General features: G+C 66.4%; 1 protein-coding gene across 4 annotated transcripts in view; it reads right to left on the bottom strand.

Annotated features, from left to right (window-relative positions):
• Window positions 1–23,009, bottom strand: part of DPYSL5 (dihydropyrimidinase like 5) — a 123,984-nt gene that overhangs the window by 62,639 nt on the left and 38,336 nt on the right. The gene's annotated exons all lie outside the window — the stretch shown is intronic.

The raw sequence follows: 23,009 nt of genomic DNA, 5'->3' as shown, positions 1-23,009 counted from the left end.
GGTCAGGGAAAGTGTGGGACCCTTACTGAATGGGGGAGGCAACCTAGTGACAGATGATGTGAAAAAAGCTGAAGTACTCAATGCTTTTTTTGCCTTGGTCTTCACAGACAAGGTCAGTTCCCAGACTGCTGCACTGGGCAACACAGTATGAGGAGGAGGTGAGCAGCCCTCAGTGGTGAAAGAACGGGTTAAGGACTATTTAGAAAAGCTGGACATGCACAATTCCATGGGGCCGGATCTAATGCATCCAAGGGTGCTGAGGGAGTTGGCTGATGTCACTGCAGAGCCATTGGCCATGATCTTTAAAACTCGTGGTGGTCGGGGGAGGTCCCGGACGATTGGAAAAAGGCTAATGTAGTGCCCATCTTTAAAAAAGGGAAGAAGGAGGATCCGGGGAACTACAGACCAGTCAGCCTCACCTCAGTCCCTGGAAAAATCATGGAGCAGGTCCTCAAGGAATCCATTTTGAAGCACTTGGAGGAGAGGAAGGTGATCAGGAACTGTCAACATGGATTCACCAAGGGCAAGTCATGCCTAACCAACCTGATTGCCTTCTATGATGAGCTAACTGGCTTTGTGAATATGGGGAAAGCAGTGGACATGATGTATCTTGATTTTTGCAAAGCATTTGATACGGTCTCCCATAGTATTCTTGCCTGCAAGTTAAAGTATGGATTGAATGAATGGACTGTAAGGGGGATAGAAAGCTGGCTAGATTGTCGGGCTCAACAGCTCAATGTCTAGTTGGCAGCTGGTATCAAGCAGAGTGCCCCAGGGGTCGGTCTTGTTCAATATCTTCATTACTGATCTGGATAATGGGATTAATTGCACCCTCAGCAAGTTGGCAGATGACAGTAAGCTGGGGAGAGAGGTAGATACGCTAGAGGCTAGGGATGGGGTCCAGAATGACCTAGACAAATTAGAGGATTGGGCCAAAAGAAATCTGATGAGGTTCAACAAGGACAAGCGCAGAGTCCTGCACTTAAGAAGGAAGAATCCCATGCACTGCTACAGACTAGGGACCGAGTGGCTAGGCAGCAGTTCTGCAGAAAAGGACCTGGGGATTACAGTGGACGAGAAGTTGGATATGAGGGTGGTTCCAAAGAGAATGGAGCTCGGCTGTTCTCAGTGGTGGCAGATGACAGAACAAGGAGCAATGGTCTCAAGTTGCAATGGGGGAGGTCTAGGTTGGATATTAGGAAACACTTTTTCACTAGGAGGGTGGTGAAGCACTGGAATGGGTTCCCTAGGGAGGTGGTGGAATCTCCTTCCTTAGATAATGAAAGGTTTCAGAGTAGCAGCCGTGTTAGTCTGTATCCGCAAAAAGAAGAACAGGAGGACTTGTGGCACCTTAGAGACTAACAAATTTATATATGTATATGCATCCGAAGAAGTGGGCTATAGTCCACGAAAGCTTATGCTCTAATAAATTTGTTAGTCTCTAAGGTGCCACAAGTCCTCCTGTTCTTCTTTTTGCGGATACAGACTAACACGGCTGCTACTCTGAAACCTTTCATTATCTAAGGAAGGAGTCCTCCTGTTCTTCCTTCCTTAGAGGTTTTTAAGGTCAGGCTTGACAAAGCCTTGGCTGGGATGATTTAGTTGGGGTTGGTCCTGCGTTGAGCGAACCCCCAGACAGCTCCCCATTGCCCTTCACAGGCAGCGCCAGGCCTAAGTCCTGAGCAGAACACCCTGAATGTGTGCGCACATGCAGATACACACACACACTCACTCTCATCTCAGCACACCTAATGCACAGGCACCAAGCCCCCCAACTCCCAGGGTATCCAACACCAGCCCCACCCCGGGTAGTCTGCAGACCCCACCCCCATGCCCCCGGGCAGTGCACTACACGTCACCACCTGAAGGAAGCCCCCCGGTTCACAGGCCAGAGCCCTGCCTAGCCAGCTCACCCTGGCCCAGAGCCGCTGGTGCAGCCAGGCCTGGCACTCGGGCTCTGGTGGCTGGCAGGCTGGGGAGGGAGCCCAGAGGAGGCCCTGCCAGCGCTCCCTCTCCAGCCCAGGGCGCTCTGCTGCTTGTCATGGGGGGGTGGGGGTTGGACCAGTCCACGTAGGGCTTTCAGGTCAGAACCAAGTCTGGCACCTCCCCAGGGATGGCAGCTGGGGCAGTTCCAGGGCACCAGTGCCAGGCATTGTTCATGATGCTCCACAGTGGGCTCGAGATTCAGCGTGCCAATGGGTTCGCGGGGCAGTGCCGTCCGGAGCAGCCTGCCCTCGCTCCATCTGGAGGGACACGGGCTGGCTCGGAGCCCCGGCTCAGGGTGAAGGACACGCCCCCCTGCCCTGAAGCCGGGGCGGGGGACCATGCCATGCCCTCGCTGGGAGGGAGCGGGGGCTGACAGAACCTCAGCCCTGACCCCTTCCTGCCCCTGCCCCACGCAGCATCATCGTCTGGCTTCTCCAAACCCCACCGCGGCCTGGCCAATGTGCCCAGCAGCCGACTGCGAATGGCGTCACTGCAGGTCAGTCAAGGCTGGAGGGACTTTGGAGCCGACCAAACCAGGGGAACGGGCAACACGGGCAGAGGGAAGTCAGTGCTGCCAAATGCAGAGTCATGCCCACCGGAGGGGACCCTGGGAACAGCTCGGCCACCTTCCTGAGTCCCACCTGCCACACGGGGAGGGAGCTGGGTGGTGCTAGGGAACCTCGGGCCCTGCGTGGTTGCCAGAGCAGCGAACCGGCGCTAGGCAGGGCACGGACCAGGAACAACACTGGAAAAGGCCCAAAGCGCCGCCCAGCTCCCACCCCAAGGACAAAGGCTACACAGACAGACACAGACACACCATCTGCTCAGAGAGCCAAGGGGCTGCACCCTGCTGCCCACAGCCACACCCTGCTGCCAGCCTGTGCCTGAGCCACGGCCCCTCGCAGTGGGGGGAGGAGGGGGGCGCAGAGCAGCAGGGGCCTGGCTGCTCCCTGCCCATCTCCCCCCAGACGGTCCCTGCAACTTATTCCGCTCACTGCCCTGCAAACTCATCCGGAGCAGTCGGCCGATTCACCAGGGCTGGCCCCTGTCTGGACCTGTCTGCCAGTTAGTGCCAGACCCTGTGGGTCACCGCGCCCCTCCTTGTGCATCACCCCGTCCCCCAGCACCATTCCCGCTCCCTCGGCTTCTGTCTGGGCCATGTCCCAAAGCCTCCACGTGCCCAGGATCCCCCTGCAGCCACAGCTGAGCTGTTCTGACAGCCCCCCTACCCCCCAGCAAGGGTCTCCCCAGTGACATCAGAGACCCCTCGTGTCTGCGCCTCCCAGCCCCAGCCTCGTGGTGTTGTACACGGAGGTCCTCCCCCAGCTAACTAGCAGCAGCACCCCCACCTCCCCCCGAGCCGGGCTGGACGGACAGCAGCTGAGCATGCACGGACAGCCCCAGGGGCCAGGGACTACGGGCCCCCCAGCCTTCCCCAAGCAGGCAGGTGAGCCAAGCACCATGCCGATCCGGCGGGGCGGGCAGTGAGCACCTGATGGGTGTGCCTGGAAGACCCGCCCTGCCCTGGGGCTTAGCAGAGGGACTGGGGAAATGAGGGGCAGATCGGAAGCCTGCGCTACTACGCAGGCCCTATCCCTTCCTGAGGCCCCCCCCCACCCCACGGGAAACGCCCAGGGGCAGGGCTAGAACCGACATAAGGACCCGCATCTGAACTGATGGGCACTGGCAGAGCTGGGAGAGGACCCAGGAAGGGAATAGCAGGTGCCCATTAGCCCAATGCCCGTTAGCACCGGCACTTGTTAGCCTGGCGCCCATTGCCCTGTTCCCTATTAGCAAGCACCTGTTAGCCCACACCCCGGTGCCTGTTTGGTCAAGTGTCTGCTAGCCTGCTGCCCGTTAACCCATCACCCTGGTGCTCAGGGGAACAGCACATGGGGCGACTGTCTGAGGACTGTCCTGCGGGCACAGCAGGTGGCTTTGCATGCATGTGTGATGGGCCAGGGGGAGAATCCTGCCCAGCCCACGGCGGTGACTCCACCCACAGCTCAGCTCCCAAACGCCTCGCCGTGTCCTCGCCCAGCCCTGCACTAATCCCCAAAGCTCCTCGGCTGAGCCGGAGCTGGCAGGTCTCAGGGAGGCAGGAGGAGATCAACCCAGGGCCCCACCCAGCCGAAGGACAGCGCGGGTCTGAGCTGCAATCCCTCGTTCCCAAGGTCCTCCCAGGGTGCTGGGAGCACCGTGCGGGTGGAAAGGGCCATCTCTCATACGAGACGTCAGCTAAGCCCTGCCCGCTCCTGGGTAGCTTGTTCACCCCAGGCAGGCTGTGCCCACTGTGCCCTGGGCACGTTCCATCCATGCAGCTCCCCCGCCTCCCTCTGCCCCTCGACAGGTCTTCCCACTTCCCGTAAGCCAGCGCCCAATGGTGCGGCGTGTTGGGAACCGCTGCCGGGGTCCAGTCCCCCAGCGCCTGCGTTTCAGCAGCACGTGAACACTACAGCATCGTAGTGCAGGGAACCTCGAAGAGCCAGGCCAGTGCCACCTTGTCCAGGCCCCCAGGACTGCTCCCTGCGTGGGCCGTTGAACGGGGCCTGGCAGTCCTGCACCAGCACATGCCCTACGACCCCAGTTACCAGTCTCCTTCCCCGGGGCCTGCCCTCCCGCTATTAACGGATTCCCGCGCTCCTGCAGCTGGCCCTAGACCATGCGCTGACAGCTTAATTCACGGGGACCAGCCCACTTCCTGGGAGGACAAGCCCAGGTGGAAATCAGCATCGGTCTGCTGACCTCGAGGGAGCTCCCCCACGTCCAGCAGCCGAGGCCCTGGCACCTGGCTGCCTTCCGGGCTCCCGCCACACCTGCTAGTTCTGAGCAAGCTGCCTCTCCGCAGCCTAGTCGCCTCCCATTAATTTAATATGGAGATATACCAATCTCACAGAGCTGGAAGGGACCTGAAAGATCACGGAGTCCAGCCCCCTGCCTTCACTAGTAGACCAAGTACCATCAGATTTTTGCCCCAGATCTCTAAGTGGCCCCCTCAAGGATTGAACTCACAACCCTGGGTTTAGCAGGCCAATGCTCAAACCACTGAGCTAGCCCTAGCCCACGCAGTGACATCACCAGTTCCTTAGCAACAGTCTGTGACATCATTAGGATTCCAGGCAGGAGAAGCGGGGCGCAGGGGAACAGAAAGCGCGGGGCCCTGACAATCACCGCTCCCAGCCCAGCGCTTGGCCCTTTCTGCAGCGGGGAGCCCTGCTCCGTTTCAGCACCGGGGGAGCGGAGAGCTCCCCTGGCCAGCACTCCCAGGGCCCCGCTGGGCCGGCCAGGCGCTGCCTGGACAGGGAGGGGGAGACCGGCCCAGGCTCGCAGGCAGCTGGAGAAGAGTGAGCGGAGCGTGCAACAAGGCGGCACGAGGTCCCAGGGGGCCAGGCTGGATTGCCACAGCCACGCTGCAATCGGAGCTAGCACCCTACCTGCCTGTGCGGGGAAGGACCCCTGCCAGTGGCCCTGGGGCAGGCCAGGAGAGGGGCTCCACCCCCCCAGGGAGCGTGCGTGCCACAGCTGGGCACACAGCCCCACAGAGGGGAAGGGGCAGATGGCAGGAGCAGGCAAAGCCGTTCCCAGGTCTCCCCGGCTAGTCCGTTACTGATCTGGATTTAACACCCCCCCCCCGGTGTGCATGTGAGTAAGGGACAGGGGGAGGGGACCTCGGCCACACAGCCAGGGAAGGGGGGTTCTCATTGGCAGGGACCAGCCTGCCCGACTTGGCAGCAGCTGGCAGGAAAGTCATTCTCCGGGGGACAGGGGGAGTGCTGGATTTAAAACCCCACTCAGCATCTCCTCCAGCCCCTGCCCCAGCTCACAGCTCTCCTGCTGCCGCCGTGCCCGCTAAATCCTTAATCTGGACTAATTTGGGATCTGCTCCTTCTCATCCCTGTGCAGCTACGCGGCAGGTGGCGGCAGGGACACTGGTGGCACACGGATCCCAACCCCCACGAAGCCGGAAGAGCCCTGCCTGCGTAACAGCAGCTCAGGGCGCTTAGTTTAGCTCCGCCAAGCCCTGGCGGGGGCTGGTCCCAGGCGGAGGGAAGCTGGGAGCGCGGGACAGGCACTGAGCTCTTGGGACACAGGGTTCCTGCCCCTGAGCCACGTCAGAACCTGACGTCACCCACCCCTCACACACGCTAGGGCGGGGGGGAGGGGGGAGACTTTGGCCCCAGGGCCACATCTGGGTATGGAAATTGTATGGCGGGCCATGAATGCTCATGAAATTGGGGTTGGAGTGTGGGTGGGGATGCTGGCTCCAGGGTGTGGGCAGGGGCTCCGGGCTAGGGCAGGAGGGGCGGAGGGGGGGCGGGCTCTGGGGTGTAGGAGGGCGCTGGGACCGAGGGTTTTGGAGGGCAGGAGGGGGATCAGGGCTGGGGCGCAGGGGTGCAGAAGGGTGCTGGGACCGAGGGTTTTGGAGGGCAGGAGGGGGATCAGGGCTGGGGCGCAGGGGTGCAGAAGGGTGCTGGGACCGAGGGGTTTGGAGGGCAGGAGGGGGATCAGGGCTGCAGCGGGGGGCGAGGGGGCACGGGGGTGTAGGAGGGTGCTGGGACCGAGTGGTTTGGAGGGCAGGAAGGGGCTCTGGAAGGTGCTGGGACCAAGGGGTTTGGAGGACAGGAGGGGGATCAGGGCTGGGGCGGCGGGGGAAGGCGGCGGCTCTGGGGTGTAGGAGGGTGCTGGGACCGAGTGGTTTGGAGGGCAGGAGGGGGCTCCGGGCTAGGGCAGGAGGGGGGGAGGGGGTGCGGGCTCTGGGGTGTAGGAGGGTGCTGGTACCGAGGGGTTTGGAGGGCAGGAGGGGGCTCCGGGCTAGGGCACGGAGGGGGGAGGGGGTGCGGGCTCTGGGGTGTAGGAGGGTGCTGGGACCGAGGGGTTTGGAGGGCAGGAGGGGGCTCCGGGCTAGGGCAGGGAGGGGGGAGGGGGTGCGGGCTCTGGGGTGTAGGAGGGTGTTGGGACCGAGGGGTTTGGAGGACAGGAGGGGGCACAGGGCTAGGGCGCAGGGGGGAGGGGGCGCGGGGGTGTAGGAGGTTGCTGGGACCGAGGGGTTTGGAGGACAGGAGGGGGATCAGGGCTGGGGCGGGGGGGAGGGGGCTCTGGGGTGTAGGAGGGTGCTGGGACCGAGGGGTTTGGAGGACAGGAGGGGGATCAGGGCTGGGGCGGGGGGGAGGGGGCTCTGGGGTGTAGGAGGGTGTTGGGACCGAGGGGTTTGGAGGGCAGGAGGGGGATCAGGGCTGGGGCGCGGGGGGCAGGGGGCGCGGGGGTGTAGGAGGGTGCTGGGACCGAGGGGTTTGGAGGGCAGGAGGGGGATCAGGGCTGGGGCGCGGGGGTGTAGGAGGGTGCTGGGACCGAGGGGTTTGGAGGGCAGGAAGGGGATCAGGGCTGGGGCGGGGGGAAGGGAGCTCTGGGGTGCAGGAGGGTGCTGGGACCGAGGGGTTTGGAGGGCAGGAGGGGGATCAGGGCTGGGGCGGGGGGGAGGGGGCTCTGGGGTGTAGGAGGGTGTTGGGACCGAGGGGTTTGGAGGACAGGAGGGGGATCAGGGCTGGGGCGGAAGGGAGGGGGCGCGGAGGTGTAGGAGGGTGCTGGGACCGAGGGGTTTGGAGGGCAGGAGGGGGCTCCAGGCTAGGGCAGGGAGGGGGTGCGAGCTCTGGGGTGTAGGAGGGTGTTGGGACTGAGGGGTTTGGAGGACAGGAGGGGGATCAGGGCTGGGGCGGGGGCGAGGGGGCTCTGGGGTGCAGGAGGGTGTTGGGACCGAGCGGTTTGGAGGAAAGGAGGGGGATCAGGGTTGGGGCGGGACCGAGGGGTTTGGAGGACAGGAGGGGGATCAGGGCTGGGGCGGGGGGGAAGGGAGCTCTGGGGTGCAGGAGGGTGCTGGGACCGAGAGGTTTGGAGGGCAGGAGGGGGCTCCAGGCTAGGGCAGGGAGGGGGTGCGAGCTCTGGGGTGTAGGAGGGTGTTGGGACTGAGGGGTTTGGAGGACAGGAGGGGGATCAGGGCTGGGGCGGGGGCGAGGGGGCTCTGGGGTGCAGGAGGGTGTTGGGACCGAGCGGTTTGGAGGAAAGGAGGGGGATCAGGGTTGGGGCGGGACCGAGGGGTTTGGAGGACAGGAGGGGGATCAGGGCTGGGGCGGGGGGGAAGGGAGTTCTGGGGTGCAGGAGGGTGCTGGGACCGAGAGGTTTGGAGGGCAGGAGGGGGATCAGGGCTGGGGCGGGGGGGGGAGGCAGCTCTGGGGTGTAGGAGGGTGATGGGACCGAGGGGTTTGGAGGGCAGGAGGGGGATCAGGGTGGGGGCGGGACCGAGGGGTTTGGAGGACAGGAGGGGGATCAGGGCTGCGGCGGGGGGGGAGGGGGTGCGGGGGTGTAGGAGGGTGCTGGGACCGAAGGGCTTGGAGGACAGGAGGGGGATCAGGGCTGGGGTGGGGGGGAGGGGGCTCTGGGGTGCAGGAGGGTGCTGGGACCGAGGGGTTTGGAGGACAGGAGGGGGATCAGGGCTGGGGCACGGGGGGGGGAGGGAGCTCTGGGGTGTAGGAGGGTGCTGGGACTCAGGGGTTTGGAGGACAGGAGGGGGATCAGGGCTGGGGCGGGGGTGTAGGAGGGTGCTGGGACCGATGGGTTTGGAGAGTGGGAGGAGGATCAAGGCTGGGGCGGTGGGGGAGGGGGCTCTGGGGTGCAGGGGGGTGCTGGGACCGAGAGGTTTGGAGGGCAGGAGGGGGATCAGGGCTGGGGCGGGGGTGTAGGAGGGTGCTGGGACCGATGGGTTTGGAGAGTGGGAGGAGGATCAAGGCTGGGGCGGTGGGGGAGGGGGCTCTGGGGTGCAGGAGGGTGTTGGGACCAAGGGCTTTGGAGGACAGGAGGGGGCTCTGGAGGGTGTTGTGACCGAGGGCTTTGGAGGACAGGAGGGGGATCAGGGCTGGGGCGGGGGTGTAGGAGGGTGCTGGGACCGATGGGTTTGGAGGGTCGGAGGGGGATCAGGGCTGGGGCGGGGGGGGGGAGGCGGCTTTGGGGTGTAGGAGGGTGCTGGGACCGAGTGGTTTGGAGGGCAGGAGGGGGCTCTGGGCTAGGGCAGGAGGGGGGGAGGGGGTGCAGGCTCTGGGGTGTAGGAGGGTGCTGGGACCGAGGGGTTTGGAGGGAATTAGGGGGCTCCGGGCTAGGGCAGGGAGGGGGTGCGGGCTCTGGGGTGTAGGAGGGTGTTGGGACTGAGGGGTTTGGAGGACAGGAGGGGACACAGGGCTAGGGCGCAGGGGGGAGGGGGTGCGGGGGTGTAGGAGGGTGCTGGGATCGAGGGGTTTGGAGGACAGGAGGGGGATCAGGGCTCGGGCAACGGGGGGAGGAGGTGCGGGGGTGTAGGAGGGTGCTGGGACCGAGGGGTTTGGAGGACAGGAGGGGGATCAGGGCTGGGGCGCGGGAGGGGGAGGGAGCTCTGCGGTGTAGGAGGGTCCTGGGACCGAGGGCTTTGGAGGAAAGGAGGGGGATCAGGGCTGGGGCGAGGGGGCTCTGGGGTGTAGGAGGGTGCTGGGACTCAGGTGTTTGGAGGACAGGAGGGGGATCAGGGCTTGGGCGGAGGGAGGGGGCGCGGAGGTGTAGGAGGGTGCTGGGACCGAGGGGTTTGGAGGGCAGGAGGGGGCTCCAGGCTAGGGCAGGGAGGTGGGGAGGGGGTGCGGGCTCTGGGGTGTAGGAGGGTGCTGGGACCGAGGGGTTTGGAGGGCAGGAGGGGGATCAGGGTTGGGGCGGGACCGAGGGGTTTGGAGGACAGAAGGGGGATCAGGGCTGCGGCGGGGGGGGAGGGGGCGCGGGGGTGTAGGAGGGTGTTGGGACCGATGGGTTTGGAGGGCAAGAGGGGGCACAGGGCTAGGGCGCAGGGGGGAGGGGGTGCGGAGGTGTAGGAGGGTGCTGGGACCGAGGGGTTTCGAGGGCAGGAGGGGGATCAGGGCTGGGGCGGGGGGGAAGGCAGCTCTGGGGTGCAGGAGGGTGCTGGGACTGAGAGGTTTGGAGGACAAGAGGGGGATCAGGGCTGGGGCGGGGGTGTAGGAGGGTGCTGGGACCGATGGGTTTGGAGGGTAGGAGGGGGATCAGGGCTGGGGCGGTGGGGGAGGGGGCTCTGGGGTGCAGGAGGGTGTTGGGACCGAGGGGTTTGGAGGACAGGAGGGGGATCAGGGCTGGGGCGCAGGGGGGAGGAGGTGCGGGGGTGTAGGAGGGTGCTGGGACCGAGGGGTTTGGAGGACAGGAGGGGGATCAGGGCTGGGGCGGGGGGGAGGGGGCTCTGGGGTGCAGGAGGGTGCTCGGACCGAGTGGTTTGGAGGACAGGAGGGGGGATCAGGGCTGGGGCGCTGGGGGGAGGGGGTGCGGGGGTGTAGGAGGGTGCTGGGACCGAGGGGTTTGGAGGACAGGAGCGGGCTCAGGGCTGGGGCACGGTGCGGGGGGCGGGGGTGTAGGAGGGTGCTGGGACCGAGGGGTTTGGAGGACAGGAGCGGGCTCAGGGCTGGGGCGCGGGGGGGGGGAGGGAGCTCTGGGGTGTAGGAGGGTGCTGGGACCCAGGGGTTTGGAGGGCAGGAGGGGGATCAGGGCTGGGGCGGGGGGGAGGGGGCTCTGGGGTGCAGGAGGGTGCTGGGACCGAGGGCTTTGGAGGACAGGAGGGGGATCAGGGCTGGGGCGGGGGTGTAGGAGGGTGCTGGGACCGATGGGTTTGGAGGACAGGAGGGGGATCAGGGCTGGGGCGGGGGGGGGGGGAGGCGGCTCTGGGGTGTAGGAGGGTGATGGGACCGAGGGGTTTGGAGGGCAGGAGGGGGATCAGGTCTGGGGCGGGGGGGAAGGGAGCTCTGGGGTGCAGGAGGGTGCTGGGACCGAGAGGTTTGGAGGGCAGGAGGGGGATCAGGGCTGGGGCGGGAGGGGAGGCAGCTCTGGGGTGTAGGAGGGTGATGGGACCGAGGGGTTTGGAGGGCAGGAGGGGGATCAGGGTTGGGGCGGGACCGAGGGGTTTGGAGGACAGGAGGGGGATCAGGGTTGGGGCGGGACCGAGGGGTTTGGAGGACAGGAGGGGGATCAGGGCTGCGGCGGGGGGGGGAGGGGGCGCGGGGGTGTAGGAGGGTGCTGGGACCGAGGGGCTTGGAGGACAGGAGGGGGATCAGGGCTGGGGTGGGGGGGAGGGGGCTCTGGGGTGCAGGAGGGTGCTGGGACCGAGGGGTTTGGAGGACAGGAGGGGGATCAGGGCTGGGGCGCGGGGGGGGGAGGGAGCTCTGGGGTGTAGGAGGGTGCTGGGACTCAGGGGTTTGGAGGACAGGAGGGGGATCAGGGCTGGGGCGGGGTTGTAGGAGAGTGCTGGGACCGAGAGGTTTGGAGGGCAGGAGGGGGATCAGGGCTGGGGCGGGGGGGGGAGGCGGCTCTGGGGTGTAGGAGGGTGATGGGACCGAGGGGTTTGGAGGGCAGGAGGGGGATCAGGGCTGGGGCGGAGGGGAGGGGGCTCTGGGGTGCAGGAGGGTGTTGGGACCGAGGGCTTTGGAGGACAGGAGGGGGCTCTGGAGGGTGTTGTGACCGAGGGCTTTGGAGGACAGGAGGGGGATCAGGGCTGGGGCGGGGGGGGGAGGCGGGTTTGGGGTGTAGGAGAGTGCTGGGACCGAGTGGTTGGGAGGGCAGGAGGGAGGTCCGGGCTAGGGCAGGAGGGGGGGATGGGGTGCAGGCTCTGGGGTGTAGGAGGGTGCTGGGACCGAGGGGTTTGGAGGACAGGAGGGGGATCAGGGCTGGGGCGCGGGGGGGGGGGGAGAGGAAGCTCTGGGGTGTAGGAGGGTGCTGGGACCGAGGGGTTTGGAGGAAAAGAGGGGGATCACGGCTGGGGCGGGGGCGAGGGGGCTCTGGGGTGTAGGAGGGTGCTGGGACTCAGGGGGTTGGAGGGCAGGAGGGGGATCAGGGCTGGGGCGGGGGGAAGGGAGCTCTGGGGTGCAGGAGGGTGCTGGGACTCAGGGGTTTGGAGGACAGGAGGGGGATCAGGGCTGGGGCGGGGGGGAGGGGGCGCGGAGGTGTAGGAGGGTGCTGGGACCGAGGGGTTTGGAGGGGAGGAGGGGGCTCCGGGCTAGGGCAGGGAGGTGGGGAGGGGGTGCGGGCTCTGGGGTTTAGGAGGGTGCTGGGACCGAGGGGTTTGGAGGGCAGGAGGGTGATCAGGGCTGCGGCGGGGGGGGAGGGGGCGCGGGGGTGTAGGAGGGTGTTGGGACCGATGGGTTTGGAGGGCAAGAGGGGGATCAGGGCTGGGGCGTGGGGGGGAGGGGGTGCGGAGGTGTAGGAGGGTGCTGGGACCGAGGGGTTTCGAGGGCAGGAGGGGGATCAGGGCTGGGGCGGGGGGGAAGGCAGCTCTGGGGTGCAGGAGGGTGTTGGGACCGAGGGGTTTGGAGGACAGGAGGAGGATCAGGGCTGGGGCGGGGGTGTAGGAGGGTGCTGGGACCGATGGGTTTGGAGGGCAAGAGGGGGATCAGGGCTGGGGCGTGGGGGGGAGGGGGTGCGGAGGTGTAGGAGGGAGCTGGGACCGAGGGGTTTCGAGGGCAGGAGGGGGATCAGGGCTGGGGCGGTGGGGGAGGGGGCTCTGGGGTGCAGGAGGGTGTTGGGACCGAGGGGTTTGGAGGACAGGAGAGGGATCAGGGCTGGGGCGGGGGGGGGAGGCGGCTCTGGGGTGCAGGAGGGTGCTCGGACCGAGTGGTTTGGAGGAAAGGAGGGGGGATCAGGGCTGGGGCGCAGGGGGGAGGGAGTGCGGGGGTGTAGGAGGGTGCTGGGACCGAGGGGTTTGGAGGGCAGGAGGGGGATCAGGGTTGGGGCGGGGGGGAGGGGGCGCGGCGCTGTAGGAGGGTACTGGGACTGAGGGGTTGGGAGGACAGGAGGGGGATCAGGGCTGGGGCGGGGGTGTAGGAGGGTGCTGGGACCGATGGGTTTGGAGGCCGGGAGCGGGCTCCGGGCTAGGGCAGGGAGGTGGGGAAGGGGTGCGGGCTCTGGGGTGTAGGAGGGTGCTGGGACCGAGGGGTTTGGAGGACAGGAGGGGGATCAGGGCTGGGGCGGGGGGGAGGGGGCGCGGAGGTGTAGGAGGGTGCTGGGACCAAGGGGTTTGGAGGGCAGGAGGGGGCTCCGGGCTAGGGCAGGGAGGTGGGGAGGGGGTGCGGGCTCTGGGGTGTAGGAGGGTGCAGGGACCGAGGGGTTTGGAGGGCAAGAGGGGGATCAGGGTTGGGGCGGGACCAAGGGGTTTGGAGGACAGGAGGGGGATCAGGGCTGCGGCGGGGGGAAAAGGGGGCGCGGGGGTGTAGGAGGGTGTTGGGACCGATGGGTTTGGAGGGCAAGAGGGGGATCAGGGCTGGGGTGGCGGGGAGAGGCGGCTCTGGGGTGTAGGAGGGTGCTGGGACCGAGTGGTTTGGAGGGCAGGAGGGGGCTCTGGAGGGTGTTGTGACCGAGGGCTTTGGAGGACAGGAGAGGGATCAGGGCTGGGGCGGGGGTGTAGGAGGGCGCTGGGACTCAGGGGTTTGGAGGGCAGGAGGGGGATCAGGGCTGGGGCAGGGGGGCTCTGGGGTGCAGGAGGGTGCTGGGACCGAGGGCTTTGGAGGACAGGAGGGGGATCAGGGCTGGGGCGGCGGGGGGAGGCGGCTCTGGGGTGTAGAAGGGTGCTGGGACCGAGTGGTTTGGAGGGCAGGAGGGGGCTCCGGGCTAGGGCAGGAGGGGCGGAGGGGGTGCGGGCTCTGGGGTGTAGGAGGGTGCTGGGACCGAGGGGTTTGGAGGACAGGAGGGGGCTCCGGGCTAGGGCAGGGAGGGGGGAGGGGGTTCGGGCTCTGGGGTGTAGGAGGGTGTTGGGACTGAGGGGTTTGGAGGACAGGAGGGGGCACAGGGCTAGGGCGCAGGGGGGAGGGGGCGCGGGGGTGTAGGAGGGTGCTGGGACCGAGGGGCTTGGAGGACAGGAGGGGGATCAGGGCTGGGGCGGGGGGGGGAGGCAGCTCTGGGGTGTAGGAGGGTGCTGGAACCGAGCGGTTTGGAGGAAAGGAGGGGGTTCAGGGCTGGGGCGGGGGGGAAGGGAGCTCTGGGGTGCAGGAGGGTGCTGGGACTCAGGGGTTTGGAGGACAGGAGGATGATCAGGCCTGGGGCGGGGGGAGGGGGCGCGGAGGTGTAGGAGGGTGCTGGGACCGAGGGGTTTGGAGGGCAGGGGGGGGATCAGGGTTGGGGCGGGGGGGAGGGGGCGCGGCGCTGTAGGAGGGTACTGGGACTGAGGGGTTTGGAGGGCAGGAGGGGGATGAGGGCTGGGGCGCCGGGGGGAGGGGGCTCTGGGGTGTAGGAGGGGGATCAGGGCTGGGGTCGGGGGGGGGAGGGGGCTATGGTGTGTGGGAGGTGCTGGGACCGAGGGGTTTGGAGGGCAGGAGGGGGATCAGGGCTGGGGCGGGGGGGCTCAGGGGTGGAGGAGGGTGCTGGGACCGAGGGGTTTGGAGGGCAGGAGGGGGCTCAGGGTGGGGCGCGGGGGTGCAGGAGGGGGCTCAGGGCTGGGGCGCGGGGGGGGGAGGGGCGCGGGGGTGCAGGAGGGCAGGAGGGGGCGCGGGGGTGCAGGAGGGTGCTGGGACAGAGGGGTTTGGAGGGCAGGAGCGGGATCAGGGCTGGGGCGGGGGGGGAGGGGGCTCTGGGGTGTAGGAGGGTCCTGGGACCGAGGGGTTTGGAGGGCAGGAAGGGGATCAGGGCTGGGGCGGGGGGGCTTTGGGGTGGAGGAGGGTGCTGGGACCGAGGGGTTTGGAGGACAGGAGGGGGCTCAGGGCTGGGGCACGGGGGGGGGCGGGGGTGTAGGAGGGTGCTGGGACCGAGGGGTTTGGAGGACAGGAGGGGGATCAGGGTGTGACGAACTGGGACTGTTCTTGCTGGGGTGTGGGAATGCTGACAGGGGAGTGTGACTAGGATGGTCTGCATCGGGGGATGGGAGCCGGCCCAAGGGAACATACCTGAGCTTGTAACATGAGAACCCAGGAGGGGGTTGGAGGTCAGATGACTCCGGGGCCCGGGAAACTGAACAAAGGCTGTGGGAGGGGTCGCTGAAGGCAGAGTGCTGGAAGCAGGCTGGAAGGAGGCTGGAGAGATGGCTGGGAGGCAGAGATGGCTCTGACCCCCCAAGGGGGGTGGGCCGGCATGCCCTGGGACCCCAAGCTGGACCTAACTGAGGGGGGCCCTGTTGTCTGTGCCTGCAAGACCTGTCTTGGACTGTATTCCTGTCATCCAAATAAACCTTCTGCTTTACTGGCTGGCTGAGAGTCATGGTGAATCACAGGAAGCCGGGGGTGCAGGGCCCTAACTCCCCCACAATCCGCAACAACTGGTGGCAGCGGTGGGATCTACTGCACCCCGTGGACGGCGCTTCCTGCAGTAAGTGACTGGGGAGCAGTAAAACGAAGGGGGATTGACGGGGACCAGGCACGCTGAAGAGTGGGAGAGAGACGGTTATTACCCCTGGGAGTGTGTGACCAGCGAGAAGGACTTTTGCAGTAACAGGGTCCCCCGGGGGGATCACAGCGAGTGGTCCCAGGGGCGGAGGAGTCTGCAGCTCGACCCTGGCAGAGAGGTGGTGACCTCGAGAAGGGCTGGCACACTAGGGGTCCCCCTGGGAACTGTGGGGAGCTGTGAGCACACAGGCCGGTGAGTGGCCAGCAGGAAGATGTATGCCAAGCGGCTTAAGAGCGACCTGGTGGAGCTGTGCAAGCAGAGGCAGCTGCGCATTGGGAGGCTCACCAAAGAACAGCTCATTGCCCAGCTGGAGGCGGAAGATCGTGCGAATGAACTGATCCCTGTGTCTCAGGGAAGCAGCCTGGCAAATGCAGCGCAGGCACCAGTGTCTGTCCCAGCTGGGAGTGGTCAGCCGGCTGCTGAGGGCTTCCCGAGACCCCTCCTTCCTATGCCTAGGGGAAGGGTGGGGAGGAGCCCAGCAAATACCGAAGGCGCCGTGACCCCCCCAGCCAGCAGGGGGTCCCCCCGGCCGGCCAGCAGAGGATCCTCCCGGCGACGTTCGGCATCCGGGGAGCGGAATTGGCTGGAATGGGAGAAAGAGCTAAAACTGAGAGAGCTGGAGGATCGTGAACGACAGAGACAGCATGAACGGGAGGAGAAAGAGAGACAGCATCAGCGTGAAGAGAGACAGAGACAGCATGAACGGGAGGAGAATGAGAGACAGAGACAGCATGAAGAGAGACAGCGTCAGCATGACCTGGAACTGGCGAGATTGAAGGGCAGCGAACCCCCGGCTGCGGTGAGTGAGGGGGGACCCAGGACTGCACGGAGCTTTGATAAGTGCATCATGGCCCCATACAAGGAGGGGGAGGACATGGATGACTTCCTGGAGGCCTTTGAGACGGCCTGCGAGCTGCACCGGGTGGATCCCGCGGACAGACTCCGGGTCCTTACCCCCTTACTGGACCCCAAATCCGTGGCATTGTACCGCCAACTGGGAGAGGCAGAGAAAGGGGACTACGAACTATTCAAAAAGGCCCTGCTACGAGAGTTTGGGCTGACTCCTGAGATGTACCGGGAAAGGTTCCGGGGTCAAGATAAAACCCCTGAGATCTCATATTTGCAACTAGCCGTCCGCATGGAAAGATACGCCAGCAAGTGGGCTGGTGGGGCCCAGACGAAGGAGGACCTGATTAAACTGCTGGTACTGGAGCAACTGTATGAGCGGTGCCCATCCGACCTGAGGCTGTGGTTGGTGGACAGAAAGCCAGAGAACCCGCGACACGCCGGGCAGCTGGCTGATGAGTTTGTAAAGAGCCGGTCAGGGGGTGGCAGGGAGGAGCCCCAAAGGAACAGGCCCGCCGCGATGCAGAGAGAGAGTCACCCTGGGACCTCCCAAAGAGGGAATATGGGGAATCCCCTCCCACGGGGAATGCCCAGCGTCAGGGACAACCGACCGGCTCGAGGGGACCCACAGGACATGAGCTGCTATTACTGCGGCCGAAGAGGCCACGTTCGGGCCCAGTGCCCCAAGCTCAAGGACAGACTGAGCAGACCGAACCCGCATAGGGTTAACTTGGTAGAGGCCCAGACGGACGAGGGGCAGGCTTCTCACGCAAGAGGGGCTGGCAGCTTATCAACTGCTCAAGAGAGAGAAGGGCCCCAGGCCAGCTCCTCTAGGAGGCTGGATGCCCCAGACTCAGGGTTTTTGGTTTATACGGTGGGCGCGGGGCTGTCCCTCCGGAGAGAGTACCTTGTTCCCCTGGAGGTGGATGGGAGGAAGGTCAATGGATACTGGGATACGGGCGCAGAGGTGACGCTGGCCCGGCCCGAGGTGGTGGCCCCAGATCAGGTGGTGCCCAACTCCTACCTGACCCTGACGGGGGTGGGCGGAACACCAGTCAAAGTGCCCGTGGCAAGGGTACACCTGAAGTGGGGGGCCAAGGAGGGCCCCAAGGATGTGGGGGTACACCCGTATTTGCCCACTGAGGTATTGATGGGGGGGGACCTGGAGAACTGGCCAAGCAACCCCCAAAAGGCACTGGTTGTGACCCGCAGTCAGAGCCGGCGAGGGGCCCTGCGCCCTGGCCTTGGGGGGGGTGCCTTGCCTGAGGCGCAGGACCCTAACCTGGTGGGGAGGGAACGCCCAGGGACGCGGCTCAGGGAGGCTGCAGCTTCGGACCCAGCGGGCGAGAAAGAGCAGGTGGCCATCCCTGTCCCAGCTGCTGAGTTCCAGGCCGAGCTACAGAGAGACCCCTCCTTGCGGAAAATAAGGGACCTGGCCGACCTCAATGCGGTACAGACCATGGAACGAGGTGGCCGGAAAAGGTTCCTGTGGGAGAAGGGGTTCCTGTACCGAGAATGGGCTCCCCCAGGGAAAATGGAGTCAGGGGGGATCAGGAGGCAGCTGGTGGTACCCCAGAAGTATCGCCGCCAGCTGCTGTGCCGGGCCCATGACATTCCCCTCTCAGGGCACCAGGGAACCTGGCGTACCCAGCAGAGGCTGCTACGGAGCTTTTACTGGCCTGGGGTCTTTGTTACTGTCCGACAGTACTGCGGATCCTGTGACCCCTGTCAGAGGGGGAGGAAGGCCTGGGACAAGGGGAAAACAGCTTTAGGACCCTTGCCCAGCATAAAGGATCCTTTCCGGAGGGTGGCCAAGGTTAAAAGGGCGGCTCTAAACCAAGAGAGCCCAAAGCACAGACCTCCAGACTGGAGCGCTGGGAGAAGACCACAGCCCAGTTGGAACCCCAGAGGTATGGGGGGGGGAAAAGGGAACAGGCCGCATAAACCTTCCCACATGCGAACTGCGAGTGCCATCAAGCACCCCCGACCTAAGGGGGGGCGTGGAACGGAAGGGGCCTGGTGTAACTCCCACCAAGGAACTGGAGGGATGCGGGGGCATCCATGGGAACGGGGGTAGGTTCGAACTTCCCCGGGTCACTGGCTAAAGTGACCCTGCTCAGTTCGGTCTCGAAGGGGGGAGAGATGTGACGAACTGGGACTGTTCTTGCTGGGGTGTGGGAATGCTGACAGGGGAGTGTGACTAGGATGGTCTGCATCGGGGGATGGGAGCCGGCCCAAGGGAACATACCTGAGCTTGTAACATGAGAACCCAGGAGGGGGTTGGAGGTCAGATGACTCCGGGGCCCGGGAAACTGAACAAAGGCTGTGGGAGGGGTCGCTGAAGGCAGAGTGCTGGAAGCAGGCTGGAAGGAGGCTGGAGAGATGGCTGGGAGGCAGAGATGGCTCTGACCCCCCAAGGGGGGTGGGCCGGCATGCCCTGGGACCCCAAGCTGGACCTAACTGAGGGGGGCCCTGTTGTCTGTGCCTGCAAGACCTGTCTTGGACTGTATTCCTGTCATCCAAATAAACCTTCTGCTTTACTGGCTGGCTGAGAGTCATGGTGAATCACAGGAAGCCGGGGGTGCAGGGCCCTAACTCCCCCACAATCCGCAACACAGGGCTGGGGCGCGGGGGGGGGAGGGAGCTCTGGGGTGTAGGAGGGTGCTGGGACTCAGGGGTTTGGAGGACAGGAGGGGGATCAGGGCTGGGGCGCGGGGGGGGGGGGGAGGGAGCTCTGGGGTGCAGGGGGGTGTTGGGACCGAGGGCTTTGGAGGACAGGAGGGGGCTCTGGAGGGTGTTGTGACCGAGGGCTTTGGAGGACAGGAGGGGGATCACGGCTGGGGCGGGGGTGTAGGAGGGTGCTGGGACCGATGGGTTTGGAGAGTAGGAGGGGGATCAAGGCTGGGGCGGTGGGGGAGGGGGCTCTGGGGTGCAGGGGGGTGCTGGGACCGAGAGGTTTGGAGGGCAGGAGGGGGATCAGGGCTGGGGCGGGGGGGAGGCGGCTCTGGGGTGTAGGAGGGTGATGGGACCGAGGAGTTTGGAGGGCAGGAGGGGGATCAGGGCTGGGGCGGAGGGGAGGGGGCTCTGGGGTGCAGGAGGGTGTTGGGACCGAGGGCTTTGGAGGACAGGAGGGGGCTCTGGAGGGTGTTGTGACCGAGGGCTTTGGAGGACAGGACGGGGATCACGGCTGGGGCGGGGGTGTAGGAGGGTGCTGGGACCGATGGGTTTGGAGGGCAAGAGGGGGATCAGGGCTGGGGCGTGGGGGGGGGGGTGCGGAGGTGTAGGAGGGTGCTGGGACCGAGGGGTTTCGAGGGCAGGAGGGGGATCAGGGCTGGGGCGGGGGGGAAGGCAGCTCTGGGGTGCAGGAGGGTGTTGGGACCGAGGGGTTTGGAGGACAGGAGGGGTATCAGGGCTGGGGCGGGGGTGTAGGAGGGTGCTGGGACCGATGGGTTTGGAGGGTAGGAGGGGGATCAGGGCTGGGGCGGTGGGGGAGGGGGCTCTGGGGTGCAGGAGGGTGTTGGGACCGAGGGGTTTGGAGGACAGGAGGGGGATCAGGGCTGGGGCGGGGGGGGGGGGAGGCGGCTCTGGGGTGCAGGAGGGTGCTCGGACCGAGTGGTTTGGAGGACAGGAGGGGGGATCAGGGCTGGGGCGCAGGGGGGAGGGGGTGCGGGGGTGTAGGAGGGTGCTGGGACCGAGGGGTTTGGAGGACAGGAGGGGGATCAGGGCTGGGGCCGGGGGGAAGGGAGCTCTGGGGTGCAGGAGGGTGCTGGGACTCAGGGGTTTGGAGGGCAGGAGGGGGATCAGGGCTGGGGCGGGGGGGAGGGGGCTCTGGGGTGCAGGAGGGTGCTGGGACCGAGGGCTTTGGAGGACAGGAGGGGGATCAGGGCTGGGGCGGGGGTGTAGGAGGGTGCTGGGACCGATGGGTTTGGAGGCCAGGAGCGGGCTCCGGGCTAGGGCAGGGAGGTGGGGAAGGGGTGTGGGCTCTGGGGTGTAGGAGGGTGCTGGGACCGAGGGATTTGGAGGACAGGAGGGGGATCAGGGCTGGGGCGGGGGGGAAGGGGCGCGGAGGTGTAGGAGGGTGCTGGGACCGAGGGGTTTGGAGGGCAGGAGGGGGCTCCGGGCTAGGGCAGGGAGGTGGGGAGGGGGTGCGGGCTCTGGGGTGTAGGAGGGTGCTGGGACCGAGGGGTTTGGAGGACAGGAGGGGGATCAGGGCTGGGGCGGGGGGGAAGGGGCGCGGAGGTGTAGGAGGGTGCTGGGACCGAGGGGTTTGGAGGGCAGGAGGGGGCTCCGGGCTAGGGCAGGGAGGTGGGGAGGGGGTGCGGGCTCTGGGGTGTAGGAGGGTGCTGGGACCGAGGGGTTTGGAGGGCAAGAGGGGGATCAGGGTTGGGGCGGGACCAAGGGGTTTGGAGGACAGGAGGGGGATCAGGGCTGCGGCGGGGGGGGAAAGGGGGCGCGGGGGTGTAGGAGGGTGTTGGGACCGATGGGTTTGGAGGGTAAGAGGGGGATCAGGGCTGGGGCGTGGGGGGGAGGGGGCGCGGAGGTGTAGGAGGGTGCTGGGACCGAGGGGTTTCGAGGGCAGGAGGGGGATCAGGGCTGGGGCGGCGGGGGGAGGCGGCTCTGGGGTGTAGGAGGGTGCTGGGACCGAGTGGTTTGGAGGGCAGGAGGGGGCTCTGGAGGGTGTTGTGACCGAGGGCTTTGGAGGACAGGAGAGGGATCAGGGCTGGGGCGGGGGTGTAGGAGGGTGCTGGGACTCAGGGGTTTGGAGGGCAGGAGGGGGATCAGGGCTGGGGCGGGGGGGCTCTGGGGTGCAGGAGGGTGCTGGGACCGAGGGCTTTGGAGGACAGGAGAGGGATCAGGGCTGGGGTGGCGGGGGGAGGCGGCTCTGGGGTGTAGAAGGGTGCTGGGACCGAGTGGTTTGGAGGGCAGGAGGGGGCTCCGGGCTAGGGCAGGAGGGGCGGAGGGGGTGCGGGCTCTGGGGTGTAGGAGGGTGCTGGGACCGAGGAGTTTGGAGGGCAGGAGGGGGCTCCGGGCTAGGGCAGGAGGGGCGGAGGGGGTGCGGGCTCTGGGGTGTAGGAGGGTGCTGGGACCGAGGGGTTTGGAGGGCAGGAGGGGGCTCCGGGCTAGGGCAGGGAGGGGGGAGGGGGTTCGGGCTCTGGGGTGTAGGAGGGTGTTGGGACTGAGGGGTTTGGAGGACAGGAGGGGGCACAGGGCTAGGGCGCAGGGGGGAGGGGGCGCGGGGGTGTAGGAGGGTGCTGGGAGCGAGGGGTGTAGAGGGCAGGAGGGGGCTCAGGGTGGGGTGCAGGGGGGGGAGGGGGCTCTGGGGTGTAGGAGGGTGCTGGGACTGAGGGGTTTGGAGGGTAGGAGGGGGCTCCGGGGTGTAGAGGGCAGGAGGGGGCTCAGGGCCGGGGCACGGCGGGGAGGGGGCGCTGGGGTGCAGGCTCCTGGCGGCCGTTACCTCGAGCGGCTCATGGAGGCAGCAGCATGTCCCCCTGCGGCTCCTTAGCTGAATCACAGCCAGGCGGCTCTGCTGCAGGCCGCTGCCCCCGCAGCTCCCATTGGCCGCAATTCCTGGCCAATGGGAGCTGCGGGGGGGCGCTTGGGGTGGGGGGCTATGTGCGGAGTGGAGCCCCCTGGCTGCCCCATGCATAGGAGCAGGAGGGGGGGACATGCTGCTGCTTCTGGGAGCCATATGGAGCAGCCCCAGACCCCACTGCCCAGCAGGAGCTCGAGGGCCGGAGTAAAACAGCTGGCAGGCTGGCTGCGGCCCGTAGTTAAAAAAATACAATCAATAAATGAATGGAGATATCCCATCTCCTAGAGCTGGGAGGGACCTTGAAAGGTCATCGAGTCCAGCCCCCTGCCTTCACTAGCAGGACCAAGTACTGATTTTGCCCCAAGTGGCCCCCTCAAGGATTGAACTCACAACCCTGGGTTTAGCAGGCCCATGCTCAAACCACTGAGCTATCCCTCCCCCCTGTAGTTTGCCCACTCCTGCTCTGGGGGGTGGGGCCTGCTGCCCCTCGGCTAGCCCCCTGGCTGCCTCAGCTCTGCAACCGCAGAGGGCAAGGCAGAGGGGTACTGGCAGGGCTGGAAGAACGGGGGGGCTATGGATCAGGCTGGAGAGACAGCAGCACCGCATGGGGCGGGGTACGGCCTGGGCCTGCATTAGGGCTCCCGCGCCCAGGCCCCGGCACATGCACCTTGAGGACAGGACATGAATGCTACCGGCCACGAAGCCGGGCGCAGGTCATCACAGGACTCTGCCACCACCAGCCCTGCATGAATTGCCTGCACCCGAAAGCCACGTTACCGTGAGCCTGGACCCCCCCCTCCCCGCCTCAGCACCTGAGCACAGCACAAGCCGCAGGGCTGGGGCCTGGGGAAAGGGGCTGAGCTGGGAGATCCCAGCCAGAAGCTGCCCTGGGGGCTGGCGGCTCACCAGTCCTAGCACTAGTGCTGCCCACCCCCACCCCCAGCCCCAGCCGGCAGAGGGCAGAGGGCAGGCTCCCCGCTCTGGGGCAGGCGCTGGGCAGGATCTGCAGCACACAGCCTGCGACACACTCATTGTGTTGAGCACAAAGCCGCCTGGCCCCAGATGCACGGTTACCATGGCAAAGGGCTGGTGCGGCCAGACTGCCGCAGGCGGAGGCCCGGGCCGATCCGAGGGGACCCCTCTCTGGGTCCCTCCCACAGCAGCAGCCCAGCCAGCCCAAAGGGCGGCAGGCGAGGCGGGCGCAGGGGAGAGG

This window comes from Chrysemys picta, chromosome 3 (assembly GCF_011386835.1).
Source record: "Chrysemys picta bellii isolate R12L10 chromosome 3, ASM1138683v2, whole genome shotgun sequence".
Classification (NCBI taxonomy): Eukaryota; Metazoa; Chordata; order Testudines; family Emydidae; genus Chrysemys; species Chrysemys picta.
The sequence above is the reverse complement of the archived record's forward strand: the minus strand, read 5'-3'. Positions and strand labels throughout refer to the sequence as shown.